Raw genomic sequence first — 26028 nt, forward strand, 5'->3', positions numbered from 1 at the left:
TACCTAATGGGACAGATAGGCATTGTAATATTTCACAAGTTTGTAAATAAATACAAAGAAATGTAACATACAAATATTCAGCAAACATTAGAAAGCAAGGTGCTCTCTCAGTTAACGGATTTCCTTTTCAGAAATATATACACATTCACATGAAATCCTATTTTCCAAGTGCAGTTATGGAAAACCTGCTGTAGTGTAGCATACTACATATAGCATATTTGGTTTTAAGAATTATGTCATTGTGGAGATCATTCTAGTTGATTATTCCAGTACTATAGCATCCATGCAATCTGAGTGCAGCCAACCAAATAAGCAAGGCCAAAGGAACTTATATTCTTCTTTTCCTCAATCCTCTAACAGTTTAAAACATTCACCTGGTGATGGCTGAAAAATTCTAATGATGGGGAATGGGGGAAGGGTGCTGGGGGCGGGGGGGGGGGGGGTAAGAGGAAAAAACAGGGGGAGGGAAGAATCCTTAAGTTATATATTTTTAAGTTATGTTTTGATATGCCTCTATATCAAAAATATAATTTACTAAGAGTACAACTAAGTTATAATTTACTGGAGTACACTAAAATATTTCAAATGGTTAACTTGCTTTTCTTTAAACTTCAGTGACTTTAAATCAAGTTTCCAACATCAAGATTTGGATACATTGTAGCGGCTGCTACCGCAATGTGAAAGCAAGACACTAGTTGGTGGGCTGCAGAACAAAAACTGATTTATCTTCCCGCCTTGCGTGGACCTTTTAAGGGGAACGGTTCCCGCCCACCAAAAACAGAAATGACGTATGCGCTACGTCATCAAACTTTTCCCGCGCACGGGTTCTCCCCGCCGCTCGGGGAAGATGAAGGCCCAATGCCATCTTGGGCCTCGCGCTCCGACGACACGCGACCCAACCGCCAAGCCGGTTCACTTGCTCAGACAGTGAGTCACTACAACATTAAAAATTATTACATTTGGTGATAAACACATTTTCACTGGTTAATAAAGCTGTACCAGGTTATTGTTCATACTTCAAAAATATTAAAGACAAGACACTTAAATCCTATCAGTCTGCTCAATGCAAACTTTAATGTAATGATGCATGTGAATTTATTGGAAACAGACTGTAGCACAAGTGCAATTTCAGGTGCACTTTGGGGATAATTTCCCAACAATGATCAGCAGTAAAGCTATTTGGCTTTACGTCTAATCGTGTCTGGGCAAGGGCGAACTCTAGTTACTTCCACTGCAGTGAAAAAGTGTTTTGTTTTGTCCCTGCTGTTTATTTTTAAGATATGCAGGACTGTAGAATTAGATAGGCCGAACAAAACAGCCCCTTATGTGCTCTAGGACAGGCAAGAACTGTTAACGACTACTGGCCCAGATTATGCAGCAGCAACAACATATCTGTCTACTGATTTGAAAGAAAAGTTTTCACAAAGATCTTGTAATCTGAGCCATGGATTTCACCTTCATGTTTGCTGCCAGGCATCATCCGTACGGAACCTCTGGCACTCAGGAGGAGTGATGTCATCAAGCATGCTCAGAAGCTAATCACCTTAATAAATTCTCAGATACCAAACCAGGAAGTTAAATGACACAATTTTTAACCATGATTTACAGTGAAAAATAAAGAATTAAAATCAAATGAATAAGGAAAGATGCTTAAATATCAAAAACTAAAAAATAGCATTTTAAACTAATGTAATTTTAAAGAATTTATCTGAGGAAATTAATATTCTACACATATTAAATTAGATTTCTAGAGGCAGAGAGGATGTTATGCAGTAATTATGACTTAAAATTCCAATAAAATCAGTTAAACCATACAACAGAGCATTACTTTTTCACTGTTTGCTTATAAAGAATATAGTTTATTAAACTTAACGTTCTGATTTATTCACTGATTTCACTCTGTTTTTAAAGGCTGCAGCCACACACCCACACAAAGTTGCAGGTTCAGATCCATGTTTGGAATGGAATCACTTATTCCTACAAGCTTGTTCTGCTGATGGGTCGACATTAGAATCTTGAAATCAAAAATGCACAGCTGTAAGCATAAGAGGCACAGGTTTTGTTTCTATTTAGATGCAAATATTTAAGTTCCCCGAAGTGTGTTTTCAAAATTGCTTGCAACAGTTTTAAGGGATTTAATAGTATAATCCTATAATTTCTTCAATTATTAGTATACAAAAAAAAACACCCTTTTTGCTTTTCCGTTTATTCTCCACACACACACACAACACCCTGAACTCATCTGTGGCCTTTACCACCATTTGGACATGGGGAAAATGTCACTAAGTTCCCTCCCTGGCAGTTTTCCAATGGTTGTATTTCCATCACTACCTGGCTGAGATCAGCTAACACAATATAAACTTGGGATCATAACTTGTCTGTGGCTTGCAGACAAACTTTAAATGTGTATGCAGCTGACAACGAAACTCAGTATTTTCTTTTTTCTCCTCCCAAAAGTTTCTTTCCTTTCTAGGACAGTGCAACTCATGTTGTGATACAATTACAGCAGGTCTGGCAAAAGTCTCTAGCTATGCAACTGAAAATATGCAGATAGACATTAAATAATTATGGTAAACTGCTAGCAACTTTAAGTTACATTCAATGTTTCAATATACATCCATGATAAGGAAATAAAGAACAAGTTTGGCTCATATTTCCTGTACCTTGCCCAGTGGAATTCATGCCCACTGTAATAACTTTACAACTCACAAATCCAATACCCTTGGAATTACACCTCACAAAATTTTCTCAATGTCTGGCTAAAATCTGAGTGATCACATCAAGTGCATAATATGGGTAAATTCTTCTAAAACTCCTCTTAGAAGTTATACTTGGAGCAATGAAAACGCAACCTCGGGTCAACAATAAACCAAGTTTATCACACCAGTTGGATTGGTTATTGCTACCAAATGGAGAGAGATCAATGAGTAGGTTGACACTTGAATCAACAAAGTACAATGGTCTGGATTTTGCAGTCAGCAGCAATGGCTCTAACCAAGGACCTCAAGAAAAGTTTCCTCACAATTGTTTAATGAGCCATGGATATTGAATTTCCTCTATTCCAATATTATTTTAAATGTTGCAGTATCAATACAAGACCAAAGGCATTCAGGAATAGTGTAGGCAAAAGCCAACATTATCGGAATGAAGAATTCTTAGCATAACAGGAAACAAAGGAAATATTACAACTTACAATTTAGTTACTATACAGTAACATAAAAATTGAGACATACACAAGATTAATGAAAATGAGAAAATAAAAAGAAAATAGTTACACTCCTTTAAAAATCACCTAGTTCTTCCAAACAAAAAATGAGACATAACATTAAATTTCAGGCACAACACTTCTTCGGTAGTAGTTATCATTTCGTATGCCATTAAAAATTCAGTTATTCCTGGTCAATGAAAACTTAATATTTCTTTTTCATTTCAGTGAAAGTGGTGTACCATTCCTATCAAATTACTGATTCGGTAGCTAAGTCTACCACAGTGTATCCTAGGAGTGGGGCATCAGCAGCATCAACTTCTGATTTCCACATTTAACTCCACATATGCAGATGCCAGAACTCATTATTAGATATACAAGTAATGACAGAGAGCAGGGATTGTACAACCACCGTACCAATTGCAAATGGCAGACCAATACTTTGTACCTGAGCCTTAACTAACAGAGCAAGAACAATGAAGATGCATTACTTTATGCATATCAAAACATTACGTTAAAAGAGACGGCCATTCGGGTACAAGACGACAAATGTCACTTTCATGCATCTCCAACCACTGCAGATAGAGACCCAAGAGTCAGATTTCAAACAGGTACTAAGTGGGAAATGTTGTGTTTTAAAGCACTTCTAATGAATAAAGCATCTTTAGGTGCTTCATGTAAATGTTAACAAAAAAAACTTGATACCTAACCATGTAAGGAGCTACAAGAATAAACAAAGTAATCAAATAAATGGTCATTCACCATCTTTGAGAGAAGGGGAAAGAGAAATTCAAGAGCTTGAAGATACACTTGTTAAGAATGCAGTGATGAAAATCAGGAATGCACAAGAGGCCAAAATTACAGAAGGTCAGAGATTGCTGAGGATTGAGAATAAAAGGTTCAGATTTCAAATCGGGAAAAAAAACACTTGAATTGCCAGAGCATAGTAGATCAAGAGCTGAAAAATGGGATGAGTGCAGATGGGTAATTGATGGCCGGTATAGACATGATGGGCTGAGGGTCTGTTTCTGTGCAGTATGACTATGACTAAAATAATCAGCCTGCTAAATTCTCAAGACCTTGTTGGGATCTCCACCTTTCAAGGATTCAGATTCTTTTTTTAATTAATTTTATTGCTGTAATCATTGCCCATCTTGAATTCCCCTTGAACAGAATGGCTTGCTTAGCCATTACAGAAAGCATTTAAAAGTTGGTATGAAGTCACATATAGGCAGGACCAGATTATTAACTAAACTGTAAATTCCCGCAGCTGCCACAGTGGGATTTGAACTCTGGTCTCTGGATTACTAGTCTGATAATTTACCCACTACGCCATTGTCACATCAGTAAGAAATCCACTGCCTTTGTTATTGTATCAGGTTAAAAACCCAAATTTAAAATATGGGTAACACTAATTTTTCACAATTCAAAACACTGCTTCTTCAGAAGGTCATTGCCAGTAACAACCCACATTATTTACAGATTGCAGCTATAGCTATAAATTAGTTTTTTTTGGTCATCAACCCAAAGCAGTCAAAAATAGATTTTTTAATTCAACTTCCCAGCTCTTGGTCAATAATCACCTCTGTTGCAGAAATATCATAAAAATAAATCTTAACCATTGCATGTATCATTTGGGCACAAAATGTGATTTGGACTCAAACCTTGTGATTCCTCTCAAGCCATCAAGTAGAATCAATAAATTGAACAAATTGTTTAATTATACTGGAAGTGTGCTGGGCAGGTTACAAGTTCAAGTTTCCTCCAAAATTTTATTTATACAATTAAAAATAAAATCTTCAATAACACACTGCAATTGGACATCTTAATAGAAAGTAATTCTTTTTCATTTGTAAACATTCTTTTAAGAATAGTAACCCACTGTTCATTATAATAACTGTTACCAAAAATTGTTTTGATATGAAAATCTTATCCAACATTTGTGAACAGTAATATTTTAAACAATGAAAATGACATAAAAATCTGAATCATTTACTATTTTCATTATTGTACAGCAGTTTTTTTTAGTGAATTTAGTAAAAATTTCTTTAACGTGATTTTTTTTTAAATAAGCTGAATCCTGCGAGAGTTGAAACATAAGAATTTGAAGTTTCCTCAAACAGTCACAATTAGCAGATATCTGCCATCTTCATTATTCCAGCCTGGGTCTGTGGTCACATTTGTAGCCCCAGACTCACTACTGGCCAAATCTTTGCTAAGCCAGAATTTAAGACCATTGAAATTTAATCGACTGTTGAGATATCACACCTTTGAATTTCCACAGGCTGCTTCTAGGTAAATTCACTCTGATTTGTGCTGATTAAACTAACCATTCTATCCAAGTGTTTAAAAACCGATTACAACTTTTGACAAACTGACAGTTAGTTTGTGTGCATGTATGAATGTCCTATAAACTTGCATTGGATGAGAATAGGATCCAACTCCATGACTAAAGCCCAAAAGTTAAACAACCCTGTACACTCACTCAAAGGTACAAAAGGCTTGAGTTTGCTTGGAAAGCTCAATCTATTTTGTGTACAATTAAATGCTGATTTGCAAGGATGTACAGCAGTCTGGCCGACATCCTAACTTTGCATAAGTGGCAATGATATGCTGATTAAGTGAGCTAGGGTGCAAAATTGGTCTAAAATTAGAAAATGCTGAAACATTTAGATCAGCCAGCACCTATGACAATAGAAACAGAATTAAAACATCAAATTACTAACCTCTCAAACCCTTCAAGACATTGTCTTGAAACTGTATTGCTCTCTCCCCCTCTCAAGACGCTGCCTAAGCTATTGAGTATTTCCAGCATTTCCTCTTTTTATTTCCAATTTTCACTATTTGTAGTATTTTGCTTTTATGAGGCTGGTCTTACGGATCAAAGGACTTTATCCTCACTACCTTCCCTAATAGGGAAAAAGGACATTTTTGGGTACCTATGTCAATACAATACTATAGTGTACGTAATCATCCAACATGGACAAAACATCACTGGTGTGGCACCTAATTGTAGAAAAAGAACTAGAAAACAACCTTTTCCCTCCTGTACCACGCAACAAATTAATCCTCTTAATTTTATCAGTTAACTATTCCAAGCCTTGGAATACCATGCAAACTCTAATGGTAGGTCTACAATATTGCACTAACAAAGTGAAATGGATTTATGATGCACTTCATGGATTTTTGGGAGTTCTGCACAATTTATTATTGTGGGGGGGGGGGGTAAGGTGGTGTCGAAAACTCTAGAAGTTATCGAGAGAAAACAAACTTTCATTTATGCAGTGTTTTGTATCCTCAGGATAACCCTAAGTACTTCGAAACCAATTGCTACTTGAAATGTGTTTTCACAAAGGCAGATAAATAACTTGCCAGTGAATGCACAAGTGACCAGTGTGAACACACAAAAAAAAATGCCTGGTCCTCAATGAATAGCAAACAACAAGGGAACTCTTCAGGTACACTTCCTTTGTTGAGGCAGCTCTGACAATGCAGCACTTTCCCGGTATTTTGTTTAATCATGCTCAAATCTGCAGAGAGCTGATCCCACAACCTGCTGGGGGCCCAGAATGCAACAACCGCAACAAAGGTGTAATTCAAGATGACATAGATAGGTCAGACTGTACACTACTCATGGAACATGGATTTTCCATATTTAGCACCTTGAGAAGTTAGAAAATGTGTGTCAAATTCACCATTAACAGAAATACTATTTTGTTAAATGGTTTATGCAAAATTGGATAAATTTTTAGGTCCAAGCATCTGAACTGTCATCAGAATATCACTTATACTCTGTACCAAGCCCACAGTGCCATATCAGACCACGTGCAGGAGTTAGTTACAATGAAAGTGTGTATAATTAAAATCAAGAGAATTTAGTAAACTGTTTTAAAAATTCAGACATTTCAAATCCCTCAAGCAGAATCTTTTTCCACTACTGTTCTATAAAACTTTGTGCAACAATAGATATTCTTTTTATGGACCGAATGCGGGCAAATCATGGGCCGAATGCAGGCAAATAGGATTAGCGTTAGGGCCTGTTTCTGTGCCGTACAACTCGATAGTTTTATGACTCTATGACTCTTACCCAATTTAGTCATTGAAAGCACAAAGCAAATACAATTCATTACTGCTTAATTTTAATTGAACAAAAATGTGATATTCTATTAATATGACTTATTTAGGAAACCATGGAAACCAGATGACAGTAAAATATAAAGATTCCCCATTTGATGACAGACCAAAGAGACTTGTTTATTTTACTGCCAAAATCAGCCTTCTTGAAGGTATTCTTACAGATTATAATACAGCCAATTAAAAAATGATGCAGGCAGATACAAAGAAAAGGGTGCATGCCTTATTATAACTAAGCAGAGAAAATGTTTTTTTTAAAAACAAATAATTTATTTTTGAATTAAGCACAACATTTTTTTTCCAAACTAGTAAATTAAACATTCAACTGAGCAGAAAAGGCCATTCACCATAACATACCATCAAATCACAGTAAGATCATAAACCATCACAATTATACAAGTGGAAAGCTTCCACTTCTAATCTAATCTCATTTATGTTGTACATCTGCCCAAGTCAAATGAGAAGACTGGTGCAAAAGTCACTGTCGCATGGGCTTGCTGATGCTTTTACATCCTATTGAAAAACATGTAACTGGGAAATAAAAAGTGGTCATTTATAATGTGAACCAGCTTTTGTGTCATTTTTATAAAAATATTTATTATACCTTTCTACAGTAGCCATCTTCACCACTTAAAAGACATTTCTCAAATAATTGAAATCTATTCAGGCTAAAGTTTTGTTTATATTTACTCTAGTCAAATACCTCATTTTTTGAAATCCATTATACTGCATTGTTGCTTATATTTCCCCATATTGCATTGAAATGGAAAAAGATACCATTGCTTTTTACATTCTGTAGTGCAATACACAGTGTAAACAACTTCTACATACAAATCTGTGTCACAGAGTATCAAAGAACATTAATCCTGTTTCAGTTCACATGGCCTTTGCTCATTGTGGTAAAATTCACCATTTACAGCCCCAAATGAAATTACTGAATCAGATGATCTCAGCTGTTTGTTAGACCTTGACTACAGACTGCTTTGGGACGTCCTGTGCTTATTAGAGTTGCTTCATAAAAGCAAGATTTTCTTGTTTGCTTGCTTTCTATCAGAAACCACTGTTCCAGGATATTGCAAAATATACACAAAGAGTTTGGACAAATCACAACTTGGCAGCCTCCTTCTGTTATTTGTATCAGGGTAAAGGGAGGGACAAGTGTTCTTTAACTATTATTCCCACGTGAATAAACGTCTGCCAACTGAAATCATTCCCAAGACCAAAAGAATATAGATAATACTCACTCGGATCATTAAAGATAATTTGTGGCTATCCATAGCAACAGTCTGCAATGAATGGGCAACTCTATGGGGTCATTTTCTTACAAAAGATAGATCTTTACAAACCCAACCAAAAAACCATACAAATAAAAACTAAACTAAAATGTCAGTCTTCCCCTTCCTCAAAACCATCTTGTTTGTGCACGTTGAATGCAACTACATTTGTCCCAGAACTATAAAACCAACACATCCACCTTCTCTGTTCAAGAAGCTGTATCTCTCAAGATGAAAATAATTTACTTGCATAAAACCTGCAAGGTGTTGTATATAACTACCACATACAAAGCAAATGTCAATCTGAATTTAGCAATCTCTTTCTTAATCTACCAAAACACCAATGTGCATACATGGAAGAAAATGCACTTGTGTCAATTAAGGTGATGATGTTGCCCCTCAGTATATAAATGCACTGCATGATATACCAGTGAGACATTCATAAAAGATTAGATTCAAAAAGTTGTAAGTGCTGATAACAGCCTACTGGGCAAGGCAACTTCAGACTCTCTGATCAAATCTAAAGAAATAAAGGAGAAAACTGTTTAGACTTTCTGCTCTTGATTCCTGTCCAACATCCCTGCTAAAAATAGAAATGGGAAGAAAGGAACAGGTTTGGCTGTCATGTTGCCAAATAACTCAGCAAAATTTACTTGGTTGAAACATTAAGGTAAAAATTTTGTAATGGGGTACATTACGGATCAATTTCAAAAAGGACCTTGCGCTGAGGAAATAGAACTTAAAATACCTGCGCCCTCTATCAATACCAAACACTCCTCAGATCAGATGCAGCTTAAGTAGATCTCCTTATCAGATCAGATAAGTAGAAGCATCCCCTCCTCCTCCTCATGTCATAGCATTGTTTTCTTGAAAGAGCAACCTCCATCAACAATTGTGACAAACTTTGATACTAAACTAAATACCAAAAATTTGGTGACCAATTAAAGAGTTTTATTCTAACTATTGGGAGCTTGCTTAACATTGCCTTCTTGAAGTTGTCCAAATTTTTGCTCCATCGGTGTAGGTCAACAATTAAACATGAGAGCATCATCTACATTCATCAAAACATATGTTTTACCCAAGAGTAATTAAACTAAAACTTGCATTTACATGGCATCTTTCATGCCTGCAAGATATCATAACTAATTAAGTACTTATGGAGTGCAAATATTACAATTATATAGTGAAACATGGCAGTTAATATCTTCACATCAAGGACCCATAGAGATCAAAAGGCAAAAGTAATGGTTAGTTGGATTATAAATGTATCAATTAGGGACTAAGTATCAGCCTAGACAACTGGCCAAGGGTACATTAGTTCAACATCAAAAGCTGGTACTGGCATTGTTGTATTTTCTCAGTGTTATGAACCAGCAACAAAAGAAACACGCCGAGTCATGATTCAGTGTTAAAAACTACTTTATTAATAGCTACTTATGATAATAAGAAAAATAAAAGTAAAAATGTTAGAATGTTAGAAGTAAAAATGTTAAATCTTAAACATTAACCCCAAAAACTAAACTCAGTGTGTGTGTGTGGCAAATTCCCAAACTCCAAGTCCAGGAATGGTTCTTAAGGTTCAGTTCAGCAAGCCATAAGGTGAAACATGAGCAAAGGCTTCTTCAAAACCACCGTTGACTGAAGACAAAATGTAGATGTAGAGAGAAAATAGAGAGTAATTACGAAATCCAAATGTTCCACTTTGGAACCCAAATGACACCTCAAGTGTTTACTCAGCAGTGACTACTCCATCGCATCTTCCTCACCCCAACAGGCTCCCGAATCGTGGCCTTCCATACAAATACCTGCTTCCCTCTGCAGGTTAACGACAAAGTGGACTCCACCGGATTACTCCAAAAATCCATACGTGGATTATAGTGACAGGCAGTTACTGTTTTTCATCCATTGATAGAGACTAGCAAGCTGATGTCTCTCTCTCTCCTTCAGACTGACTCCAACTGACTGCTTCAAAAACATCATTACATTCTTTATCTTCTGTTGTCATAACCACACCAACACACACACACACCACTATGCGCTATCTTAAAGGGACATTCACCAATAGTAACCCAGTTCGTAACACTCAGTACAACATTGAAGTATCTGCCAATATAATGTGCAAGAAAGGTATTTTCCCTTTTCTAAATTTATTGACGTGCAAGGAGAAATTTTACAATGTTTAGTCAAACATGAGTATTAGTAGAAGGTCAAGTGAAATCTGCATCATCATTTTTCAAATCCACATAATTCTTTAATTTTCATGTGCCATCAGGGACATGCAGGGGTATGTGATGTACATCAACCATTGCATTTCAGTGTCAAGTCTACTTAAAAGCCACCTGACATCTGCAAAGAGGAAGAGCCAGGGATTTGCAAGCAACTGCTAATCTGTAGTAACAGCCCTTGACATTTAGTAACCAATTAGCTACTTACTAAAATGCTGCTGCACATCTAAAATTGCAATCATGAAGCAAGAAGCAGTAAGATCTGTGTAGATTATTTTAACCCCCAGGGTGTAAGAGTTGACTGTATGATTGTGCAGGAAAGCCGAAGGTGCCAAGCAAGTTGATCAGCCAAAACTAGCCCCAAATGTCAAGGCTAGGGAAAAGGAGAAAACTAACACCCGTGATTCTACACTTGATCTATATACAGCACATCTGTTAGAATTACAAGGAGGAGGAAAAACCTTGTGATGTCTTCAATTACCAAAGACTGACTGTCTAAGTTTAACTATTAAGAAAGCATTCCCAAGTTCCAGAAGAATGCTGTGATCACCAGCTCAGCATGAACTTTACCTTCAGGTGGAGTCTGCAAAACTGAAAATACTGTTCTGCCAAAACTTAAGGATATGAACTAAGAATATGGAACGGTGAAGAAATGTAAATTAAATGCTTGCATTTGCCACAATACCAAGTATAGCTCAGATCAGATGGGTATGTGGCAAAGGATCTCTGGCCCCCTCACACCCATAGCACACGTCACTAGAGCAGCCTTCATTGTATTTAAACTCCAATTTTTCCTCAGAACGTGCTCATTTTGATCACCCCCACACAGAAAATAAATACCTGGAGTAGCCTAGAAAAGGATGCACTTGTTTAAACTGAAAATTAGAATCACAAAAAAAAAATCAAGACCCAAACCATGTGTGAATAAGAGGCCAGCCACTGAATACATAACTAAGAAATTTCTCAATATATTTCTTATAGCATAGGGGGTCGCCATTCAGCCAATCAAATTATCCCAATTTTCAGAGATCCCATTCACTTCCCTGTAATATTATCTCTTACATGACTATTAACTCACCTCCAATTCTCCTACCACCCACCTACCCTCAGGACAATACATAATTAACATACCAACCAGTACTACTTTAGGATGTGGGATGAAACCAGAGCACCAGGGGAAAACCCATGCAGAGGGAGAACATGCAAACTCCACACAAACAGCACCAGAATTCAGAATGAAACTCCAGTCACTGGAAATGAGGCTACTGAAACTGTAAGTTTTGAAACTGTTCGGATTTTTCTTCAAAATTTTCATTTGAAAAGTATAACATTAATAAAGTAGCCAGATTGCCAGACAACATAATACAAAGCCCATCCCATTATATTAGTAAGAGGAAAAGAAAAAGCTAAGCGGGGAACACAAATATCTAGAGAGATTGCCTTTCGAAATTAATTGTGTACAGACATATGGGTAAACCAGCAATCCATGTCACAAGAACTCGACAGAGGATTGGAACTATGAGCCCTGAAAGGCAATCTCTATCTGTTTGAAGGTCTCATGATTTACCACAATATGCTCAACCAAGGACTCAGCAGAAAATCAACAAGGCTCTGCATTACTGACGTGGGTGTTAACAAACCAAATACTTCAGACTTTTCCACTGCTTTCAGAAGAGATGTTCATCCAACTAGTCATACTAAACTAACAAAAACAAAATATTGTTAACACTCAGCAGGTCAGTAGTATCTGTGCAAAGACAAACATAATTATTGCTAACCCCGAATTTTCTGTTTATATTTCAGATTTCCAGCATCTACAGGTTTTTGATGTTTAAAAGGTGTTAATAAGTTAGGAAGTGCTGGTTTGTTTTAACCAACCTCTGATAAGTGAAGCTTTTTGAAACAATTTACTTGTTTAATTTTTCTTCAGTGCCAGGATTTTCTTAAACTTGTAGCTTTTATTTGTGGTAATCACATAGTAAAAAATGGTAAACAAGCTGCCAGGCAGTACTCCAGTTAATTTGTTAACCAGCTATAACCAGTTAATTAAAGTTATTGTTGGCTGACACAGATCTTGTGGAATCTGAGATTAAAAATTTGTGGATTCTGCCGAAGCATAACAGGTTTTAGCATGGTGTGCAATGCCCACATGCCATAGATTCTGTTGACTAAGGACAAAGGTGCAGCATTATACTTAAAGAAAACACAACAGTAATAAAAAATACCTTGTTTATTTTTTGTTGAGCAAATTAATCTAATGGGGATTTTGAGGTAATCTGGCTGGTAAAATTCTTGTTTTCTTATCTCCATCTTGAAAGGGGCTTGCTCTAAATTACAACCCACCACTTTCATCTAACTAAAACTACTACTTAAAGTAGATTAGACAAAAAAAATTAACTGTTAAAAATAACCCATTAATAAATTTTAATTGAACTAAATTAAATCAAGCTTGACAGTTCAGATGATGTGTACTATGTCAGAGATATCATTCAAGACTAAGCAGCCTGCTTGATTGGCACCTCATCAACTACCCTAAACATTCAACCCGCTCCCCACCAGAGATCAGTAACTGAACTGTATAACATCCACAAAATCCATTGCTGTGGGAGTGGGAAGGAAAAGATCCAACTATTGTAGTGTAGCGGTGAGTATAATGCTATTCCAGCGCCAGCAACCCGGGTTCAATCCAGGCCACTGTAAGGAGTTTGTACGTTCTCCCCATGCCTGCATGGGTTTCCTCCGGGTGCTCCGGTTTCTTCCCACATTCCAAAGATGTAAGGGTTAGGAAGTAGTGGGCATGCAAAGTAGGCGTCAGAAGCGTGGCGACATTTGCGGGCTACCCCCGGAACACTATGCAAAAGATGCATTTCACTGTGAAAGATATCTTATTGTGATATATGTGGAAAACATTGACATGGGTAGGACCAAGGAGGAGGTTCTGCCAAATAGCAAGTGCCCACATTAAAAACAAAACCATAAAGGTAATTGTCTCTTGGTTACTATCAGAGTCATGTGCAAACTGACATAGGATCAATAAGACCAGGTACTGAATGCACAGTTCAAAGACTGGTGTGGAAAATGTGTTTTAATTCATGGGCATTGGCACAAATGGAAGCTGAATCCATTGGGGCAAGCTTCACTTGAGCCCAGCTTGGGCAAGCATCAAGTGGGCCAGATAACTGGAGCCATTGATAAGGCTTTGTGGGGGTGTCAGTGAAGGAAAATTTAGAAAAGTGAAGAAAAAGCACAAGACAATAGTACAGGATAGTGAAACACTATTGATGATGACTACAGCTAGAAAAGTCAGAGGACAGAGCATAACTCCAGTTGGAGTCAAAGTTGAGGAAAAAATGGTAAAAATGGAAACCTGATGGCTCTTTATATGGGTGAATGGGCATTCTGAAATAGAGACACAAATTAAGGGCGCAAAGAGAAAAATGGCTATAATCTGAAAGCCATAATGAAATCATGGTTTATAAATATTCAAGGATACTTAACCTTTAGAAGAGTCAAAATGGAAAAGGATGGGATACATGCAGCAGAGAAAAAAGATCTTCCAAAATCAAATAGAATCAGTTCAGGTGCGGGTAAGAAACAAGATATTGTGTTTCACCTGTAGGTTCCCAAACAGTAGTGATAATCTAGGACAAAGGATAAATCAGGCAATTTTAGGTGCATATGTAATACTGCTAACATTTAAAGAATATGTAGCTTAGAACTAATATATACCCACATTATGGCACATAAACCCAACTCAAGAAGTGGCTCAATCATAGTAACAAGTTGCAGATCACATCGGATCAAAGGAAAAGAATTGCAATGTTGCTAAAAACCCATTAAGCCTGAGGGTTGCAAAAATTTCAGATATCAGAGGGCCAAGAAATTGATAAAGGGAAATTATAATATCAGATTAATTTGACAATGAACAAAACCAGACTGCAAAAATTTCTATAGATAGATAAATAGAAAAAGATTAACATGTGAATGTAGCTCCCTTAAGGACAAGGATAAATTATATTGGCAAATAAGTAAATGGCATAGAAATTAAGTATTTTGTCTGTCTAGATGGAACACAAAAAAATCCCAAAACTAATGAACAACAGGTCGAGTGAATGACCTGAAAAACATTAATATTGAGAAAAATAGCATTGAAGAAATTAATGGGGCTGAAACACAATAAAGATTCAAGGATTTCAAAGAAATGGCAATGGAGGCAGTGGATGCATTGGTTGCCATCTTCCAAAATCCCATTGATTCTAGAATGGTTCCCACAGATTACAAGATAGCAAAAGTAACCTCACTAATGAAAGGAGAGAAAAGGAAAGCAGGAAACTTCAGACCTGTTAGCCTGATGAGATATCTTTATTAATCACATGTACATCGAAACACAATGAAATACATCTTTTGCGTGGAGTGTTCTGGGGGCAGCCGACAAGTGTCGCCACACTTCCAGCACCAACATAGCATATGCCCACTTCCTTACAGACAATGGCCGGAATTGGACCCAGGTCACTGGCATTACGCTAACCACTACACTACCATGTATATCAGTAATGCCAGTAGAAGGGAAAATGCTGGAATCTATTTGAAATTATGTGGTAACAGGCCACTTAGAAAATAATAGAATTATCCAGTCAACACAAATCTATGAAAAAGGAAATTATGTTTGACAAATTTATTAGTTTTTTTGTGATTGTAACTTGCAGGATAGGTAAGGGTAGAGTTGTTGCTGTGATGTATTTGGGTTTTAAGGTCTTCGTTAAGCTACCATACAAGAGGTTATTAAACAAAATTAGAGTCCAATGGATTGGGGCTAATATACTGACCATGGATTGAGGTGGACTCTTGACCTCGCAATCTACCTCGATGTGGCCTTGCACCTTATTGCCTGCCAGCAATCCACCTTCTCTGTAACACCTTATTCTGCATTGTTATTATTTTCCCTTGTACTACCTCAAAGCACTATTGTAATGAAATCTGTATGGATAGCATGCAAAACAAACTTTTTCACTGTACTTCAGTACATGTGATAATAATAAACCAATTTACCAATTAATGGATGAAATAAACTGGAATTTTTCCAAATTGGGAGGGCATGACCAGTGGAATGTTGCAGGGAGAGAAACTGGGGCAAGGGCTGTTTACCATTTATAATTAATTTGGTTGAGAGGACCAAGCTAAACATTGAAGTTTGCTGATGATGCAAATCTGAGTAACACTGCAAGTTACGAGGTGAATGCAGAGGCACTTTAGGAGGATTATAGACAGAGTGAATGTATAAGGATGTGGCAGATGGAATATAATGTGGGGAAAATATGAAGTCATCCACCTTTATGGAAGAAATAGAAAAACACAGTAATGTTTAAATGTCAAGAGATTAAAAAGTGTTGGTGTTCAAAGGGACTGAAGTATTCTTTTGCGTGAATCAGAGTTAACATCTGGGTTACAGTAAACTACTAGGAAGGCAAGCAGAATGTTAGCCCTTGTTACAAGAAGAGTTGAGTGAAAGAGTAAAGATGTCTTATGACAATTGGGACCCGGTGGGATGCACATGAAATACCATGTACAGGTCTGGTCTCCATACCTTAGAAATATACTTAGAATAGTATAAAGTCTAAAAATTATCAACATGATTGCTTCCTAGGATTGCCCCAAGAGCAGAGATCAAGCTAAGTAGGCCTATTCAGAAGTGATTTCATTGAAACATACAAGATTCCTATTATGCTTTACACAGTGCATGGAGGATTGATGTTTTTCCTGGCTTAGGGTATCTTGAATCACAGCCAACGTTCTAAAAATAAGGGGCAATTGAGGACAGACAAAAAGAAATTAACTCTCCAAGCAGATAGTAAATCTTTGGAATTCTCTATCCAAAAGGGCTGCAAAGCTCAGTCACTATGTATATTCAAGGCAGATCAATAGATTTTTTTTAGATATTAAGGGTTAGTACAAGACAGCACCACTGACTAAATTGTGGAGTGAACTCAAAGGGACAATTAGCTTACCCCTGCTTGCTGAAATAGAATCTAATATTTTGGGCTCATAATTTCTCAATTATTTTCAGAGTGTCACATCACTTAATTTTCCCTCTCATTCCCAAACCTCAAGCAATATTTTTCCATACTGGATTGAACCCACAGTGTGGGACAAAGCAGTCCTGGATTCATCAACACCTTGATATTAGAACTAACTTTTATACCAGTCCATCTTTCGATAAATTAAAATAAACATCAAATGTAATGTTATGGGCAATTTTATTCCACATGTAGACTAAAAAATTCATGTGGGCTAAGGGCCTAAATGAATTTATAAGTGGTTTTGTGATAGTTTCTTGGAACAGTTCATTCTGGAACTAACCAGATTGCAGGCAATACTAGAGCTGGTATTGTTCAACTAGATAGGAGGAATTAATGACCTCATAGTGAAGGCACCCCAACATAGCAGCTGTCCTAATATAATTGAATTTTACATTCAGTTCGAGGGAGAGAAAAATGGATCCAAGACTAGTATTTTAAACTTAAATAATGGCAATTATGAGGGCATGAAAGCAGAGACAACTAAAAAGAACTGGCAAATTAGAGGTTATAAGTAACATCCCTGAAATAGCTGTAAATCAAGTCTTAGGAGGAAGGGAGAGGGGCATTCAGGAAAATTATAATGATCAGGGAAGTTGTACCGAACAAACTATTGGAGCTGCAGGCTGCAAGTCTGCAGGTCTCGAATGACTTTATTCAAGGTTCTTAAAAGGGTCCAGTATGATGATACATTGCTTTTAATTTTCCAAAATGTCTTAGATTCAAGGAAGGTTCCATTAGCAAATGCAACTCCATTATTCAAAAAGGGAGGGAGACAAGCAAGAACTACAGGCCAGTTAGCAAAACATCCGTCATTGGGAAAAATGTTAGAAAATATTAAAGACATTGCCCTGCACTGAGAAAAATAAGGTAATCAGGAAAGATCAACAGGATTTAGAAAAAGGGAAAATATTTTTAATCAATTTAGTGAAGCTCTTTGAAGTAACATGTGCTGTGGATAAACATACCACATCAAATATTATTGCAGAAAATAAAAGAAGTTCATGGTGGAGCAGATAACACATTGGTGTGGATAACAGAAAACAGAAGCGAGGTATAATTGGATCTTTCTTTGGCTGGCAAGATGTAACGAACACCATGGTGATGGGTACCCAGCAGCAACTTTTACAATTTGTACAAATGACTCGAAGGGACTTAAGGTGCGGTTGCTAATTTTTCTGACGACATTTGGAAGGAAAATAAATAGTGAAGAGGACATAAGTAGTCTTCAAAGGGATACATAAGTTTATGAGCGTGCGCAAATATACAGTAAATGGAGTAGAATGTTGGAAAATGTAAAAGTGTTCATTTTGGCAGGAAAAGTAAAAATGCATTATCCAAATACTAAGAGATTGCAGAACTCTGAAATGTGTTTCCTGAAGCATGCAAAAGACAAGTATGTAGGTCCAACAAGCAATTAGAAAGGTAACAAAATATTATTACTTATTACCCGAAATGGGTAGGTTGTCTTTAGGAAAGGTTGAACGGGCTAGGCTTGTAGCCACTGGAGTTGAGAAGAGTAGAGGGAAGTCAACTGAGACAGAAGATCCTTCGGATTTTTACTGGATGCAGAGAGGATGTTTCCCCTCTCTAAATCTAAACCCATGGGTGAGAGTTTAAAATAACGGATTGCCCATTGAAAAAAGGAGCCTTGGTTATCATCTTTCAAAGTTCTATAAATTCTGGCATGGTTCCAGCAGATGGGTCACAAATATAATTCCACTATTTCAGAAAGGGAGAGGGAAAAGAGAACTATCGAATTGTGAGCCTATTAGTATGGAAAATGCTGGAATCTATAATTATATATGTAATAAAATACAGAAAATAATAGAATTGAGCAGAGATTTTGAAAGGGAATTCATGTTTGATGAACCATTAGTTCATTGAGAATGTAACCAGTAAAGTACATTAAAGGGGAAGCAGGAGATGTGGTATATTTAGATTTTCATAAGTCTTTCAACAGTGTACCACACAGGTAGATAGTAGACAATGCAACGTCAGTGGTGGAGGGATTGAATTTTAGCACAGTTGATGAGATGCAAATGCTTCATCCTGAGTAAAGGCATACTTCTTTAGAGTTGCCAATACTGCCCTCATCCGGGCATGTAGAAGGTATTTCATCACATATCTGATGGGTCATGGTAATGTTATTGAACCTCACGGGTGGATGATTAGACATTCTGGTTGGAGATGATCACTGCCCAGCACATGCACAAATATTACTTGTCACTTACCAACCCATGTCCGAATGTTGTCTAGGTCTTGCTGCATACAGACCTGGCTACTTCATTTGCTGAGGAGTTGCGAATGAAGCTGAACATCAATGCAACCTCCCTTCTTACGACCTTATGATAGAAGGAAGGTCACTGATTAGTCAGCTAAAGGTGGTAGAGCCAAGGAGACAGCCCTGAGGAACTCTTGCATTGATGTCATGGGGCTAGGATGAATAATCTCCTACAACTGCAACCATTAGCTAGAGGAAAAATTTTTAGAGAGCAATACAGAACAGAAAGAGGCCCTTTGGCCCACCATCAAGTACCAATCCACACTAATCCCATTTATCAGCATTTGGTCCATTGCATTCTATGTTTTGGTAATTCACACACTGGTCTTGACGCTTCTTAAATATTGTGAGAACCTGCCACCAACTCCTGAGGCAGCACATTCCAGATTCCAACCACTCTCTGGATGAAAAACATTCTTCCTCAGATCCCCTCTAAACTCCTTATACCTTACTCTAAATCTATACACTCTAATTTTGGACACCTCAGCCATGGGGAAAATTTCCTACCATCTATCCCGTGCCCCTCATAATTTTGTATACCTCTGTCAGGTTCCCCCTCAGCCTCCTCTTCTTCAAGGAAAGCAAACCCAGCCTATAAAGTCACCCCTCATAAGATGAGATATCTTTATTAGCCACATGTACATCGAAACACACAGTGAAATGCATCTTTTGCATGGATTGTTCTAGGGGCAGCAAGTGTTACCACACTTCTGGCGCCAACATAGCATGCCCACAACTTCCTAACGTGTACATCTTTGGAATGTGGGAGGAAACCAGAGCACCCGGAGGAAACCTACGCAGACATGGGGAGAATGTACAAACTCCTTAAAGACAGTGGCCAGAATTGAACCCGGGTCGCTGGCACTGTAATAGCGTTACTCTAACCACTAAATTATCGTGCCTGCCCCTGCCAAAACATTTCATTCCAGACAACATCCTGATGAATCTTCTCTGCACCCCATCAAGTGCAATCATATCCTTCCTATAACGTGGCAATCAGAACAGCTTAACCAATGTTCTATACAACTGTAACATTATATCCCCATTCTTATAATCTATGCTCTGGCTAATAAAGGCAAGAATCCCATATGCCATCTTCACCTTATCTACCTGTGCTGCTAACTTCAAGGACCCTTGGACTTGTATACCAAGGTTCCTCTGTTCTTCAATATTCTGTAGAGCTCTGCACTATGTCCTACTTTCACAAGTCCCCTAACCGTATCACTTTGATTAAACTCCATCTTCCATTGCTCTACCCATCTTACTAACTGATCAGTATCAGCCTGTGGTCTACAACTATCCTCACTATCAACAGCAACTTGTATCATCTATAAAGTTACTAAGTAATCTCCTACAGTCACTTCCAAATTGTTAATGTATATAATAAACACTGAAGGTCCCAGCACTGATAATGTGGCACCTCACAGATCACAGGCCTCCAACCATAAATACAAGCCTCTACCAATGCCCTCCACTTCCTATTCCCAAGCCAACATCAGATCTAATTTGCCAACTTGCTTAGGATCACAAGGGCTCTAACCTTGTGGATCAGTTTTCCACGTGGGACTTTGTCAAAGGCCTTACTGAAGTCCACGTAGACTGCATCAACTGTCTTGCCCTTGTCAGAACATTTTGTTCCCTCCTCAAAAAAATTCAATCAAATTAGTCAGACAGGATCTGCCCAAAACAATGCCACGTTGAATATTTTTGATCGATCCCCACTTTTCCAAGTGTAGATTAAATGGCTCCCTCAATTTTTTTTCCAATAAACTTCCCTGCTGCTGATGTTAGACTTTTAGAACTGTAACATCAGACCCTATGTTATCCAACCTTAAGCCTGCTAGGACATCTAGTACCTCCTTTTTAATGCTCTAGAATTGATTGTCCCTCTCCCTGAATTCTCCAACTACAATGTTCTTCTCCTTAATGTATACAGACGATAAGTATTCAAGACCTCCCATACATCCTCTGGCTACAGATTGCTCCAATGGGCCCTACTCACTGCTCTTGCCCTTAGAATACTTATAAAATGTACTGGGATATGCCAGGACTATATATCAGAGAAGCACCAATGATTTGTGGATATAGTGAAAGGGCTCAGAGAAGTGGTGGTGGGGTTGAGATTAATGCTGTCAGCTTCCATCAAGAAATAATGTTATCACCATCATTTCACTGATGATGAAATTCCCCCTTTGCTCCAATGCTCCAGTGATAGCCTTCAGGCATTTGAGGAAAAGAATGTTTGGAGACCAGGACCTCAAACCCTGGCACTAAGCTGATAATCAATTAGCAGAAGACATCCCTGCCCTCCTATATGCTTCAGAGACATGAATTAATATAAGCAGGAACTTCAAAGTACAGGAAAAGTTGTCTTAATAAATTCTCCAGATGCACAGGCAGGATAAGTAAACCAACATCAGCATCCTCTCCCAGGCCAACCTCCCCAGCTTCTACGCTCCAATCATGCAAAGCCAGCTCAGAATCTGACATATCATCCACATGCCCAACACCAGACTTCTGAGAAAGGCTTTCTACTTCAGGTTCAGACACAGCAAGAGATTAGCAGGAGGACAGAAAACACATTTCAAGGATGTTCTCAAATACTCCTGGAAGAATGAAACAATCTGATCAAGTGAGAGGTATCCCTGGCCCATGATCTGTCTTAAATGGGCATCCTTTTAATTTTATAAGGTGACAATTGGCTTTAGATTCTACCACAAGTAGAAACATCCTCTTCACATCAACTCCGTAAAGACCACATGAGCTCCATATTGAAAAACAGATGTGCTACCAGGTGGAACAAAGCAATCAGCTTCATTGATACCCAGTCCACCAGCCTAAATATTCACCTATGTCAGGGTGTACCTTCTGCAAAATTTCATGTAGCAACTCACCATGGCTTCTTTAACGGCCAGTCCAAACTCCATGACCTCTGCTTATTAGAAGGCCCAGGATGAAGGTAAATGGCAGTGGTGCACAACACTTTTTGCAGCAAGGATCAGATTGACACACTATTCTAAGCATAAAAGTCCCAAAGATCCTGAGGGGTGCTTACTGCTCTTACTTCTGATTGTTCACTAATAGTGGACACCTCATGAAGTCAGTGCCAGCATGCCAACAGTATTCCTTTCAGTTTCTCAGCAATGATGCTTAGAAGTTCTAGCCACATATCCTGCATTAGGGCAAGCCTGGTGCAGGTTCCACAACTGCATCCACTTCAAAAATAATGGAGAGGGGTGATCTTCAGGTTTTTTTTTAACAAGTTTTTCATTAATTGTTTCTAGTGTTAGTTTCTAGTGTTTCTAAAATTTTGACTTTTATATTTTAATTTAACTGCAAATATTATAATTTTTTGAATGATTGTCAGAGACATCACTGCAGTTCAATATGGCAGCTCAGCACCACCTTCTCAAAAGCAGTTAACGATGGGCATTAAATGATGACCTTGCCATCAATACTTTGTCTCATGAAAGAATAAAAACACAAATTACCCATCTCAATAATATTATTCTGATGAGAAATTGTGTATTTGCACAGGAGAAGATATCATACAAAAGATTGGTCACTTTCTTATTTTGAATAGAGGTTCATTTCAGTGAAAATCTCTGGCTTACGTGTGACTTTGGTAAAGCTAAAGAACAAACAACCCCCACCTTTGGGTAACAGAAATCCACCCTTACAGAATTCACAAATCACTGCCCAAAAATTTGAGATACAGAATAAAGTATGCTTTTCTAGAATTTGTGATAAGAGGTAAATAAACAATTATTTTGAACTCATGTTGCTTGACACATGCGCTGATGACATAGCTTTGCGTTGCAGAAAATTGCAACATAGACCATCTTCTAGGAACACAAATCCACCCCGCCATCCCTCTGTAATATGGGGGTCACCTGTAATGTGGATTAAAAATTGACTTTAGCTCACTGCCACTGCTTCACTTTTTCTTTGTCTCAGATATGCAATCATCAATAACAAAATTGACTCAGAAGATACACATTCTCATGAGCTCATTTGTCTAAGGACATTTTGTGCTCTGACACCTGAATTCTCTTGTTAATATGTACAAGTTTATTGACCACAAGAAAAAGAAATTGTCCCAAACCTGGAAAATTCAAGACAAGAAAATAGACCATTGTCTCCTGTTCAAATATCTGCTACATCAAGAATCCACTTCATTTTGAGACAGAATCCAACCTGTAATTTCCAGAAAACTGTATGACATGAGGGTTTTTCCTATACTTTCTGTAATTTCGTATTATGCATATAATCCACAAAAGTGCTAAGAAATGGTCTGCGAAGTCATCACCCACATATTTCAAGAACAGCCAGGGATTGTTGAAATCTAACTTTTTAGACATACAATTTTAAAACAACATACACCTTTATCCCTTGTTGTAGTCCTTCGCTTCTGTTCAACCATCATTATAAATAAATTTGTTTCCACAATGATGTAAGAGTCTGAATGTAACTGTTACATGTGGCTTCCAATCCTATGGTAAAAGTAAAATTGTTGTAGTTGATCTTTGCAGAACTTATGCAAAGATGACTTGATCAACTTTAATAGTCCTTTTGTGCCATTTCCCCAAATTTTCCACTTTCAGAAGTGAAATCTAGACATCATTTCAAAGGACTCTGAATTCAGTCAAAGTGGATACAGACAACAATGGAGTTTAATTGCAGAAGGAAAATATTGTATTCCAATTTTAATCAAGATAGTACAGGGATGTAACAAATTCTATAGCTATTGCTCTGCTGACTTCATTCTTTTGGCAGATCCCTTAAATTACTCATGCAACAATATTTCCCATAACCAATGTCTCAACATTTTCACCAGATTCACCAGTGAAACAGTTACTAAACCTAAACCTTCGAGACACAGATTTATTAAGAACACAACCACAAAACTGTGATATAGTAAATACATCCTCAGGTTCAAATGCAACAAAAAAACTATGGCATCCATTAATGCAGTGTCTTTAAAGCACCGAATCATCCCAAGGTGATTCACAGGAACATTATCAAACTAAATTAAGAAAACATTAAGGCAGATGATCAAGAGCTTAATTGAGGTGGTAGGTTTTAAGAATTGTGTTAAGGAAAAGAGAAAGGCAGTGTATTTTGGGGAAAGAATTCCAGAGCTTAGAACTTTGAAGGCTTTAAGTTTATTAGTCTATTTCCTTGTGATGTATCTTTTTTATTTAAGTTTTGTGCCTATCAGCTATAGAATAATCTCAAAAAATGGTCTGGAAATAAGTGCGTGCCTGCACACTTGAGAATTCTCCATAAATTCAGTGAATTGCAAAACACAAACATATAATCAAATCTAAACAGTGAATGTTCCTGTGGGTCAATTTTGACCATTTCCACTATTTTGCTGGCAGTATTTGACTGTGAGCAAGCTCAGATGGGTTAAAATGTGATGAAAGCATTAAAACACTTTCACAATCGACACTACAACACCAAAGATTTTAAAAAGAGAGGGCATTTTACCATTTCTTCACTCCTTGTAATTTTCAGCAGAAAATTAGCAAAATTACAGCATTGTCCTGAATATAATTAATCCACATGCATAATTAATGTAATAATCGATACTGCAGGTAAAATGAACAGAAAACAAGAAACTTTACAACATTTCCTGGATGAAGTTTATCCATCCACTCAGATTACCTCCATCACTGAACCCAGACTTTCAACCAGTAGTATTTCATATTATGCTACCATAGGTTTTATGTGGAGAGAAAATTTTAAACTATATTGGTGCAAGTAAAATCTGATGCCACATACTTTATGCAGCTCAGAAGTTCACTAGTTACAGTACATATTAATGACCTCCTCCTACTTTTATAATTCACCAAATATTGGTCATTAAATAGCACTGTACATTTACTGGAACATATCCAGATTCTGTCTAAGATATACTGCCCACTTTGTAATACACATTAGTTCAAAATTTAATAAAGATAAATTCACATTCCATCACCTTTCTTCAACCCAAATATCTTTGATAAGGCCACATACGACAGCAAAAGAACAAAGACAGCATTGCTCAGAAGGTATTAATTCTGACTCGTGCACATCAGACCAGAATCAGTGCAGAACACCTGGGATTTTATTCTTCAGGTGCAGACAGGACAACACTGGCAAAACTGAGCACTGAGTCATTAAAAATAATCTTAGATATGTCAATGGATTAACGGGTTCATCCAATAAGCAGCTGAGCAAAAGAGACATATTAGCTCCCACTTCAATCCTCAATCTGCCATCTTCTCAATTAGCTAACCTCTGCCAGGACATCTGCAAAGTTCATTAAAATTAGCCCCAGCACCTCTAGACGAGAGAACGGTGGCATAAAAAAAGCTTTTACTCATGTTTATAAGTCAGTGACCCATGATACACAAGGTCAAGTAAAAACAGGTAATAGCAGAGCTTCAACACCCTCAATGGTCAGATAACCTATTGTGATAACTAAAATAAAGACTCGCACTCAACTACTGCCATCTGGGCAGAAAGATTGGCGATCTACCAACATTCAAAGAGCTTTACCTCAGCAAGGAACCAAATGGTAGGAGGGATTTTTTTTGGGATTTATTCACATTTGGTTAAAAAGCAACAGTTGTAGACATCAATTCCAAGGTTGAACTAAAGACAAAAAACTGACAAATTAGCCAGAATGTAGAGTTTGTGCTTGTACAAAGATACCCAACACACAATAGTAATATGGAAGAAGTGTTCCAAAATGCTCAACATTAAACATCAGTCAGCGCCACCAACCAGATTGTTAGCAACAGTAAGCAAGACGGCACAGAGAAATTCAAGTCTTCAGTGCCAC

General features: G+C 37.4%; 1 protein-coding gene across 6 annotated transcripts in view; it reads right to left on the bottom strand.

The window, feature by feature from the left end:
- helz (helicase with zinc finger) overlaps positions 1-26028 on the bottom strand; it is a 246256-nt gene that overhangs the window by 215618 nt on the left and 4610 nt on the right. Inside the window, exon 2 of one of the 6 annotated variants that reach the window (XM_052033177.1) lies at positions 19147-19257. The exons of 4 other annotated variants lie outside the window; for them this stretch is intronic. The gene's annotated coding sequence lies outside the window, so the exon portion shown is untranslated. Of the gene's footprint in view, positions 1-10379; positions 10541-19146; positions 19258-26028 lie in introns of those variants that run through there. One more of the 6 variants, XM_052033178.1, reaches the window with a different exon arrangement.

This window comes from Pristis pectinata, chromosome 18 (assembly GCF_009764475.1).
Source record: "Pristis pectinata isolate sPriPec2 chromosome 18, sPriPec2.1.pri, whole genome shotgun sequence".
NCBI lineage: Eukaryota > Metazoa > Chordata > Chondrichthyes > Rhinopristiformes > Pristidae > Pristis > Pristis pectinata.